This window comes from Ixodes scapularis, unplaced genomic scaffold (genome assembly GCF_016920785.2).
Source record: "Ixodes scapularis isolate PalLabHiFi unplaced genomic scaffold, ASM1692078v2 PGA_scaffold0__279_contigs__length_252992795, whole genome shotgun sequence".
Lineage (NCBI taxonomy): Eukaryota > Metazoa > Arthropoda > Arachnida > Ixodida > Ixodidae > Ixodes > Ixodes scapularis.
Window position 1 is genome coordinate 200,399,884 of NW_024609835.1, and position 11,808 is coordinate 200,411,691.

Below are 11,808 nucleotides of genomic sequence, written 5' to 3' on the forward strand. Positions count from 1 at the left end.
CCCGGTCGACACCGGGCGGCCGCTTAATCTGGCTATAACTCTTTGCGATAGGCCCTGCTCAGACAGGGTGATGAATTTATTTCGCTCCGGAATTGATACGCCTGGCATAACGGTGGTTACCAAAGAGAGCTTCAGCAAGCAATTCCTCGCCTTGTAAGATTCGACTGATAAACTCGCACAAAAACATGGACATAAAAACCGAGGATCCGCGTCGGTCCGTTGTAGCATTTTTTTTTTGTTTTTCATAAAGAGTATGGTCATGCGAATAAACAAATTTTATTTCGCGTTTATGACGTTTTACTATTTCTCAGAAACCGCGCGTGGCACGTTGTTCACCGGAGCCCCAGCGTGGTTCCGGTGACACGTCATCAAGCACTACGGGTCTTCTCTGCACGAAATGTTTCAACTTTCATTTCGCCCTTGCGATGCACAAAGCGATAATGAATGACAGCGCTGAAGAGATATCGCTGGGAATCTGATACACAAAGCGAGTGACAGTGCTTTTTTGTATCGGATGTGACGGCGCTTACAGCGCTCCAGCAGCGAAACGCGGAACTCCCAGGCGCGCCGCGCAAGGGTCGAGCTCATCTTAGTAGGACCCGCACCCTTGCACTATGGCGCATTTTCTTAAGTTCTCAGGGGCCCTCCAGGTGGAGCAGCCTGTATCAACGGCCACGCGTTCCGGTGTTCGGGTTTCATTTCGTGCCGACTGTACATTTGATTAGTTGTACATTTTCCTATTACATAATGTGGAAAGTTGTTTTGTAATGCAAAATAGAGTTATTTGGCCATGAAAGGTTCCCCGAAATCGTTGATGGTGAATAAATAAGTAGCATCTGAACACATAAAAAAATTAGTTTATTTGCAGGAGATTTAACATCTCATTTGATGTACATTCTAGGTACCACTCACATAATCAGCGGTAGAAAAGAAAATCAAGAGAAGCTACATATCTTTCAATATTTCACACTATTCACAATGTTTATACTTAAAACATGATTTACATAGATTCTGCTTTGCCGGCCTCCACTGCAGACAAAGTTACCACTTAGTATCTCTTGGAAATTGTACAATTCAATCATTCTTATTCATTGTGAGTGTAATGTAAAGAGGCACTTGTGAGTTGTATCACATCATGAAAATACAGCTCGAGGATTCAAAGCAATGCTACTGTGGTGTAGTATAAGCTAACACATGGTACTACTAGGATAACACAAACAAACGTTTGAAAACGGTATGAGCAATATGATGACTTTAGAATGCAATAGATTGCAATGTACACCATGAAATGACAATGTTTCATGTACACACTGACTAGAACACCTGGATGCTCATCGTAAATTTATATGATTAACACATTAGACTATCACACAGTGGAACCTTGTGTGAGATATCACGAAAAATATAAAACAAATAAATGACTGCATTCTATTTCAACACATTTTTTGTAAAAACAATTAAAATGACAGTTAAGGCTGGAACATTTATTTCAGGAGTTATTCATCTGGACCAACTTTCATTAGACTAACAATTTGGAGCTTTATTTAATGGTATACCATTTTCTATCACTTTTTCTTATTAAAATTGACCTATGCCACAAAGAAAATATATTTTTGCGAAAAAGCTTTGACTAGATAACATCAGATGTTGCAAAAAATACTAATGACAGTTTTAAACAAAATGTATCTCTAGTATAAAGCAGCTTGACGAATTACGTACCCCGGTTAGATTCTTAGGGTGTCACATTCAATCTGAAGGCTTATTTTGTGCATGTATTTTTTTTAATATCTCAAGCCTTGAAATTTTTGCAGCAATGGCCAGAAGAACGAAAAATTTTGAAGTTACTGTTTTCAAAGATTTCAATTGCGACAATCTATCCAGATGTGAAGTTGCATGTTTTCCAACCTTAAAACGGTAAAGCAAATTGTTCGTCTCCACCCAGTATCTATGCAAGTTACTTGTAAAGAGGTATCTAAGGATGTGCACAGTATAGCTGAATTCTAAGTGTTCGCTTTAACATGCAAAAATATATGACATCACTTAGCAGTTGCAACAAAACGTGCTTCTGGCAGAGATTAGAACCTGTTGGCTACATCATACGAATAATAGATATCGAATGTGTCTTTAATGTTTCTCGCTGGTTATATTCCGCGGTTGCATCTTCCTATGCCTTCAAAAATGACATTTGGTGGATATTGAAAATTTACGTAACAATCTGATATGTCCTATCACTGCTTATGTTAGCACTCGAAGCGCAAATTGCCTTACGCGGCTCTTGATGTCAATTAAATCACGCAGTTGTCTGAAATATAAAAAAAAAAATATTGTGAGCGCAAAGCTCGAGTTCAACAATGAACAGGTTACGTTCGCGGCTGCAAATTATAACATCTAATAACACACAAAACGAAACTCTAACTAAAGGTTCGTTCGTCAGGCGTACCCATGAGTTCTGCAGCAAGTCCAATAACGTAGGTAAGCTACCATGCTCTTTCTGGGAAATTTTTGCCTCACATCGTGGCTTCTACTGGTTCTCAAGAAAGATCAAATGAAATTGTACGACATTATTGGCTAATAAAGTCAGCAAAACAATATAAGTGTTGACGTCCTAGACAGGAAGGACTCGGGGTTAGAAAATAATTACAATGTACATTCATGCGTGCTCTCATCCTTTTCTGCCAAGGAAGCAGGGTGTCTGTACAGTAGAAAGGAATTATTGACTAGTTATATGTATCTTTCAGTTCATTTGGACATTATCAACGTTTCATTGAAGCACAAAGCTCCGTGCTCCAAACCACACACAGGCACAAGTGTATTCCAAAAAGACATGCCTGCTGTTTGAGGAGCTGTTATATTTTCTTCCTACTACACCTATTAGCGAGAGGGAAATTCCCTTCATCCAAGATTTCAGCAATGGTTTAGGACTGAAATCTACACGCATGTATTACAGTCCGGTTACTGAACCCATGAGTTTATCGTGGACATGTTTGCCACGGAATCTAAATTGTAAATGTGCTTGTCTGCACAGTTATGTGATAGTTTTTGACTCAGTAATTACTGTTAGTGGTGACATCTTTCCATTTCCATTGAAAGATTGACCTCATTAAGCGGGAAAAAAGTTGTGTATCTTTAATAGCTTTACCCTCGCAGTGTAAGTATTATGTAGCATGTTAGAAAGTGTCATAAATATTCTTCAGATTTTGTTGGCACAGCATAGACCCGCCTTGGGGCTCTATTAGAGATCTTGAGGTAATACTCTATTAAAAATTTAGATGCAGACGTGGACAGGCTGAAACACAGAGATCACGTGGACAGTTAGACTGTCCACGTGATTACGTTAAAAACACGTGGACAGAGATCAGAAACGTATTTGCGGTTTACTACACCTGACTTGCTACATTTGGTCAAGACGACAGAGTTGTGCTGCAAAACTTAATTTCATTAAAAAAAATCATTAAAATGGCCTTCGATGTCAAAATCGATTACTCGGGCTGTCCGAGAAAAGTTTTCCCTGAAAAATTATCATTTAACCCTTACAGCATTCTCAAACAGCAGCTGTGTTTCAGGAGTAAACTTGGCCGAAACTCCACCTCAGAGCTCGGCGCATATAACTCTCCACAACTCGACGCCCTAAATTGTTTCTTTCCAAGTTCTTGCTACGGCATGCCTGTGGTCCTGGCTGGCACTAGAATTCACTCTTGGCTTGTGTGGCGGCCACCGAGAGGAGGCTGCGAATGTCTTTGTTGTGTGCAGCACCCGAGTCACCAAAATTGGCGGCACTGTTGTAGTTGAGCATCTCACTGCAGCCTGACGTAGGTCCTGCTGGCCCATCCTGTTGCTCACTGAAATTAAAAAAAAAACATACTGCTCTAACATTTTCGTTTAAAATTCTCAAACAGCCTACACTACATTGCATAACCTTTAATAAAATACAGTGGAAGTATTTTAAGTTCAGACTCAGGAAATGAGATACTATACAGAACTGCACACCAAGCGTGTAAATAAAGTTGTTTTTTACGAGTTAACTACCTTCACAGGCTTTTAAATATCGAGCAATAATAATCTAAACAAATGGCAATTAATAACATAGGCCACGTTGCTCTTATGAGCAAAGAAAAAATTGAGTCTCGGGTAATTTGGAGAAAGTTGCCACTGTGCTACTTTTCCGGTATAAAATAAAAACATGTAGCAGCATAAAGGCGCTATTTCAAATATCAATTTTTTTAGCACCAATGTAACGTTTTCTCTATTACCGTGCTTAATCATGCATAATGTATTTTGTTAACTTCACACCGGGGAATGGGACAATTTCTGATGTGTCGTTGAAAATATGAATAATTGATTTAGGAATATCGAAGGGAACTGAGGAACAAAAACATACACCATTAAGGAGATAAATCACTTTACATTTCGACATTATATATTATCTGTCAGCTGTCTACTGTTATCATACTATATATCGAGAACTTTGCAGTGTTGTTATTAAGAGCATTTTTTTAGGCTCTCTCGTCGACACAGGACGTTCTATTCACGCTAGTTTCTTGAACAAAGGCATCGCGCTGTTATTAGTGCAACGAGCCTCATTAAGTTTCATACTACGACTGTCCAAGAGGGAACATGAACCTAGCTTTCGGAGCGGCGACGTAATGCTACACAAAACGAGCCTCCTGCTTCCTTACCGTACTATTGGGGGAAAATGAAATGCAAAAGCAGAGAAGCGCGTGGCTTGCGGCAGAGCCGTGTATATAGAGAGTTTGAACAATGGGAGGCGCGGGCAGAGCCAGGACGTGCGCCAGACTCGGGAGGAGGGCTTGGCATGCTCTCTTGACCATCCAGAAGCCGAAAAGAGTCCCCTAGCGGTGGTAGCGAGAAATAGTTATGATCAAAGGTTTATGTTCGTATATGGTTTTAACAAGCGCGTAAGAGTGAAGTGTAGTAACTGTTTGTGGTTAAAATAGAGTGTACGTGATGTTTAGATCATGATCATGCAGAACGATGTAAGGAAAGAATGCGCCGCTGAACTCTGTTTTGCTCGGACAGAGTGTGACCGCTCGGACGGTAGATTCCCGGCCCTTGGCGCTTGGTGTAAGGATTATGTCGATCGTTCTGCTAGTCGCACTCTTCCACCACCATTTTGGATGAGCGTGATTGAAACATCACGTGCACCATATTTTCAGTAACCGAGAGTTACTCCGATGCACCTATCAGGTTTGTTTTTTTGCGGCCACCGCCAGGGTATTATTTCCGGCTTCTGGTTCGTCGCATTTGAATTTCTGAAGACGCCCTGGAACAAGCCCAGCCCGCTTTTGGCCAATTGCGCCTCCTTATTTGTCTCCTATACTTCCCAACGAATGGCCAAACTCTCTGCATATACGGCTCTGGCTTGCGGTACAGTCTGCGCCGCCTGTAAGTGAGCCTATGTGTGAGGATGCTTGGCCTGCTCCGATCTGTTTACGCCATTCACTCGGCGCCACCATACTTCGGCATTGCGCCTCTTACGCGTAGCGCGCTGAAAGCTATCACCGCTATCTTTGCTCGCTCGGCGCGTGCGGCGTTAGGACGCTCGCCGCTAATAGCAACTAAAGCTCGCGCTGGCTGAGCGTGCACTTTAGTTGTTACTAGCGGCGAGCTTCCTCGCGCGCACTAAGAGGCTCAATGCCGAAGCTTGGGGAGCGTCGAGCGAAGCGCGTAAACACATCGGAATAGGCCACGCACCCTCGCCCCTAGGCTCACTTCCAGGCGGCGCAGCCTGTACCGCGAGCTACGCCGTCCTCTGTTCGCATTTCATTTTCCCCCGATTTTACATTGTATACATATTGTGCACGAGTAAAGGTTAGCCTACATATAGATCAAATTACATATCAACGGGTAATTATTCGGACAGATTAACTTCTCTTTTTTGGCGTGTATGGTTGTTTCTATACGCTTTTTAGGGCCGCGGGAGCTTTGTAAAATGTACGGAGGCCTTTTTATACAACTATAGGCCCTGTTGTCCAAGCAGGATGAAATACGAAAGTGACACCCAATAATATCAGTGTAATATTGCCATACCTACAGAAACGTTAATTTCGCGCTCTAATATTGACGCTGAACTCGATTCATATCAATGTTTTTATTCATATTTATATTTTACTTTTTTTTCAGATATCTAACAATATGATTCTTGCACCTTACTTTACTTCCGGTTAGTTTCGAAATCGAAACCAACATTGTCGTCTGCTATCAATGCCGTGGCGCCTAGTTGGAGGCATTCGGCGTCTTATTGCGGCAGCAGTAGTGCCCTAGTCTCATAGAGCCGTCTTTGTATAGGTACATTTCAGAATATTTTCTTTTCCTAGTCAATCACATAGAGGTTCCTCACTTGACACGAAGTGCAGTCCGCAAATCTTTAGTTGGGGTACGAAGCCTTTTTATCGAGATCATAGAGTTAATATAAAAACCTTGAGCGATAGGCCGTTTCGGAATGGCAGGGCATAGAAACGGACGTCGGCGGTCCTAGTTGGCGGTCCCGATGAGCCCATATTGCTGGCGACGCCTTAATATGCACAAAGAAGCAGCAAAGCCATCACCTGAAAGGTCTGTACTTTGTTATTTTCTCTCTTACTTTTCGTATAAACAATGGAATGGCGCAATGACTAAATTAAATAAAGTTGAGAAGCGCTCGAGCAACTTCAACTTGTCGCGGCAAAACAAACACAACTAACTCTTCGTTTGCTTTCTTTTTATGCTCTTGTATCGCTTCCCTTCTCGTTCGTTCTCTCGGGACCGGAGACGTTAGCACCCAGGATTTGCCGCCTTCTGCTCCCGTCTTTAAGCGGGAAACACATGTACGACGAAACTGTCCGATCCGACGTCCGATCAGGCAATAAGACGGTCGGACGTGGCTTGTTTGGTCGTGTCGCCACGTCGGAGCGGCGTAGCGGCATGCGACCGACTGTCCGGAGGCGGTTGCGGTAGTCAGATCGCCGCGGCCAATGACGACGCAGGTAGCGGGAACGTCATGAGGACGTCACGTTTTGGGGAGTGGGCTATTCAGGAGCAACGATACAGTTGAGAGTCTCCCTCCCTTTCCTTGGCCTTTCCGGGGAGAGTGGGAGAGCCCGCGCATAGCTTTATTCAGCGCTCAAAATGGGAGAGGGAACGCGTGCGTTCCTGTACCTTCCACCGCGGAAGGGCGATCGTAGGAAGTCAGAAAACAGGCACATGTCACGGAACTGGGTGGAGCAGATCGGAATCGTCAAAGCGACGCTTCACAAGTTCGGTCTAAAGCATGTGTCTCGGATAATCGTTTGCGGCGAGACGGAGCAGCGATCGGACGTCGGATCGGATGTCGGATCGAACAGTTTCGTCGTACATGTGTTTCGCGCTTTACCCGCCTGGTCGAGGGTGTGCCGGCGTATCCGTCAAAGCCCTTCGTAGCGCAGGTGAACCTATTGCTCGAGCGTAGCCTTGTACTGGTTCCTATTGATTGCAGGAATTCTAGAAAAAAAACAAAACAATCCAGTTGGCCATAGCTTCGTTGTCGCCGACTTTTACGGCTGGAAAATAAAAATACGGCGAAATTGACCCCTTTAAACCTCGGGTGAGAGGAAAAGCTACAGGGAGAATACGGCCCCTAAGCACGCAAGACGTAGCGAACCAGTGACGAATGCCTCCAACACAGATTCCAGCGGATTTCGGTGATGCTTACACACCGGTAGTGGCGTTGCGTCATGGTTTTGTGCAAGAACCCTATTAGTTTAGTGTATGTACACTCATTGAATGAGTTAACTGCGGCACCCCTAGAGTGTCTCATTTTATTTCTCGGTACACTTTCTAAGAGTACCGAGAAAAAAGTTGTCCACATTTTGCAACTTTCCTAAGTTTTGTCTGAACCTATGAGACGAGAAAAGACCACACATACGGATTTTTTTTTTTTTTTTAATTATGCATCCCACATAACGCTTCCTTTTTTTTTGGACAGTTTTCCCCTACCAGAACATAAATTGTTCCAACTTACGTCGTGCCGAATTTCGGGAGGGTTCAGAATTATAAAATGTTTTTTTTTTTTTTTTTAACAAAATTATTAACTCACTTATGTAATCACCTAAGCTGTCACATTCCGTTAATATTCAGTATCTTTATTATTTAAGAAAAAGCTACGCGATCACATATTCATCCTAGCTACATTTACATCGCTTTTCTAGGCTACCAAACTTCATAAACCAAGCAAGTCGCATTCCAATATGGAAGGCATTATTAGTACATAAACGTATAGCTTGACGAATTATATCATCAGTGCAACCAAGGGTTGCGACTATTCTATTTGTAAAAAAAGACTTGTGCCTCTTTCTTGAGTACGTGAACGAATTATTTTAAACATTATTTTCACGGCCATCACTAAAAAAATGAGGTATTCCTCCGCTGTTTAATGCTGCAATAAACGTAACCGGAATAACCAGCTCTTCTTTACAACTGGGGAAAAATAAATATACTCTTCGCCTAGAAGGCATGTTATGACAAACAAATTAATTCACCCGTAGAGTTGGCAAAAAAACCTTTCTCACTTTTACTGGACTACCCTATCAAACACGCTTAAAATAGTCGTGAGCAGCCGATTATTCCTTTTGAACGTGTTGTTATGTTTCTTGAGAAAACAGGTTTTTTGCATAAGTTCTAGCTTTTCCAACATGCACTTTATATGGTATGTGATCACAACAGATAATTAAATCCTTATAAGCATTTTGTCTTCTTCCCGAGTATCTGACTTTTACTTCTCCATTAAATAAAACTGTACCTTTGCTTTGCGTAAATATTTACGTTTGGCGCAGTATGGTCACGTCGCTGTTGCGCCAGAAAGCCCCTAATCAATCAATAAATCAATCAGGTTTAGCAGGCAAATAGTTTAGGAAAATATGTTGATATTAAGACCAAATATCATGTTTGTTAACAACCTACCGACATGTTCATCACTAACAGCATCCGTTTAGTTGTAAACGTTTGGATCCTAGCCACGACTACTTAAAAAATTGAAAGACCTTTCAGCCAGAAATAACTAAGGCAACACATGGAAAAGGTCCATAATTGTTTAGTAGTACATCTAAATCCCATTTCAAAGGAGTCAGAACAAACTGCCTCATAACTGAAGTCACGTCTGCTCATTGTAGAAATCTCCGTTCCACCAAAAAATTGTCCATAAAGTGAGTTGTTTACTGCAGCGATAGAAAAATACATGTACAAACGACTGGTTTTAAATCCTATAACATTTTTTTCGGTAGCCCCCCTCCCCTCCTTTTTTCCTGCGTCGGAAGTTTAGCGGTTTCTAGCATTTTTTGGACAGTGTTGGGAAGGTCCTTATACTGGATTTTCATATTAGAGTTAAAAACATTGCTCAAAACAACACTTTGTGTCGCGCTATGCCAACGGCAGCAGTAAATGTTACCTCTGTTCATTTTAATGCTGCCTGCCTTTGGAAACAAATAGAGTTTTCCTTTGATCGGGCTTAAGGGGTTGGACCGACATTTTCAAAATTAGAAACGAAGAAAAAGTAATTAAAATACACCTTGATAAAACACAACGCTATGAGCAGCCGCCAATTTCGACATATTACTGAACGGCGCCATTAATGCTCGGAAATTCGTGTCAAAAAGCATTAATTAAGCGTGTCAAACAACCAGTTAACGCGTTATTCGCCGAATAATTTCCTACACAACCTTTTAGTAACAAAGTACACCCCTACTTGCCGGTCTCACGGTCGACTACATACAGCAGCATAGATGAAGAATACGTAAAGCACAGTGCATATAAAATTATTATTTCATGGTATATTTAATTATTACGTTTTCGAACATTTAAGTTGCTTAAATAGTAAGTAGCTGGCAACTTCACGTCATCAGAAATAGTTTACACATCTCATTTCCTTCTCCACTATTTGTACTTTGAGCCTTTAGAATGTGAATGTACGAGCAAAAATATGATTTTCACTAAAGTGCAAGGTTAATTCATCAATGAGGCTATTCCATCAATAGTATGTATGTTAGTTTCTCACAGTTTTACATTACTACCAGCCGAATTAATTACACAATTAAAATTCGACGACGGATTGGTTAAGAACTTGAATAGCTGCTCAGCACAATTATGAGCTTGTAAATTAGATAAACATTGCCTACTGAAGCAGTATGGAATGTTGCGAATCACACAACGCATCGCGCTACAAAGTAATCAAATTATTTAATTATCAAGTGTTTTCGCAGGCATTGTGACGTAAATATAAACAAACTTAAAATTATGTTGGCTCAGGACTTTCTCTAGGCTTGCGAGATTAGACCAAAGTCTAAAAGTTTATTGGTCCTGCATAAAACAGTCCAATGAAACAGTGCAACTGTATGTCTGTTTTTCCAGATGATGTGCTTACATGGTGGATTTAAGAACCTGTTATGTCTGAAATAGGCGCTCATAACGTATGGTTCGAACATCAGAGTTTGCGCACACAGTCGGCTCCATGAACACGCTATTTTTTTTTGTTTTTTCACTGTGGAATACCGGCTGTAAAACAGGGATATAAACAGTGCCACAGAGACGTTATAAAGACGAAGACGAAAGGCTTTATGTCCCACAAATTTAGACTTTGGGTTATGTGCAGCAGAGCCTCTCTTTGTGTGGCATTAATCTGTTGTTTCAGTGCCACTTCGATTTCCGTTATTTTGTTTCGTGCGACGAAATCGGAATAGCATGTAGTACATAGTCACTTTCCAAGTCAATCTTCACGTTTCAGGATTAAGCTACTTTCTTTCGTCCCAATTTAAAGAAAAGGTTAAATTAAAATAACTAGGACATGGCAAATACTTAAGTGTTTTTTTTGTGTACTTATTTTGGAGAATGCCTCCAATTGAATATCTTGGTATATGCGATTTTTAGCTTTTAGTCTTCTAAGCCTCGACAAGGGTTCTTACAAGTCTACTTTGAGACGATCATACAAACATGTTGCACTCTATGTTAGAAAAAGGAATAAAAGTTATACAAAATAGTGTTACTCCAGATAATAAAATGTGTTCACAGCTTTACTTCATTTCACATTAAGCAAAATCACAACCCACTCTACGACCCGATGTGGCCAAACTAAGAGCACCAAAAGTACAACCTCAAGCTAATCGTCACCTTGTGCGTCTGCTAAAATCGGCTTGACTATTGAAGAGCAGTGAGCGGCAATGAACTTCCTCTGTTGTTTTGTCTGGGTACGTCTCTCTACTTCTTCAGTCCTCTGACTGCGCACTTAAAGGGAAGCTACGGAGCTTCTTGGAAAAAATGAGTTAAAAGTGAATTCTAGTGTATATTTACCCCGTGAACCCGAATACCAAAACCATTTGCTGCGTAAGTATTGTTAAACGCGAGAAAAACGCGAAAGACAGTCGCTGTCCGTGACGTCATCAACGGCTCTTTTGGCTGCCCAAGGCTAGGGAGGCGGGCTTCAGTCCTATTTTGAAATTGCTCGTATGGCTCTCCGGCGCGTCGCATTGAAATACAATTTTGATATCTGTTAATCTAAAGGCCAAATGAACGCAATTCAAGCGTTTTTCTCAAATGTAGAAGTGCCCCACCTTCCCTTTAAGTTTGATGAATCAAGGTATACCGACCGGTAAGTGGAGATTATGCAAGCAATGCAAAGGTGCAAGCGAGCTGGGCTAGAATCCCAAGTATAGTCACCGGAGAAGGGGAACAAAGGGGACAAAAGGACAAACAGAAATTTCCAAAGACAGGAAAGTGACTTGGAAACGAGCGAAAGAATTCCCTGGTCCTGGTATTCTACCAAGAACCTCTTGATATTCAGTGGAG

General features: G+C 41.6%; 1 protein-coding gene across 1 annotated transcript in view; it reads right to left on the reverse strand.

Annotated features, from left to right (window-relative positions):
- Positions 1-837: 837 nt before the first annotated feature.
- LOC8043461 (roundabout homolog 3) overlaps positions 838-11,808 on the reverse strand; it is a 182,638-nt gene continuing 171,667 nt past the window's right edge. Inside the window, exon 13 of the mRNA XM_042293861.1 lies at positions 838-3,839. The gene's annotated coding sequence lies outside the window, so the exon portion shown is untranslated. The remainder of the gene's footprint in view (positions 3,840-11,808) is intronic.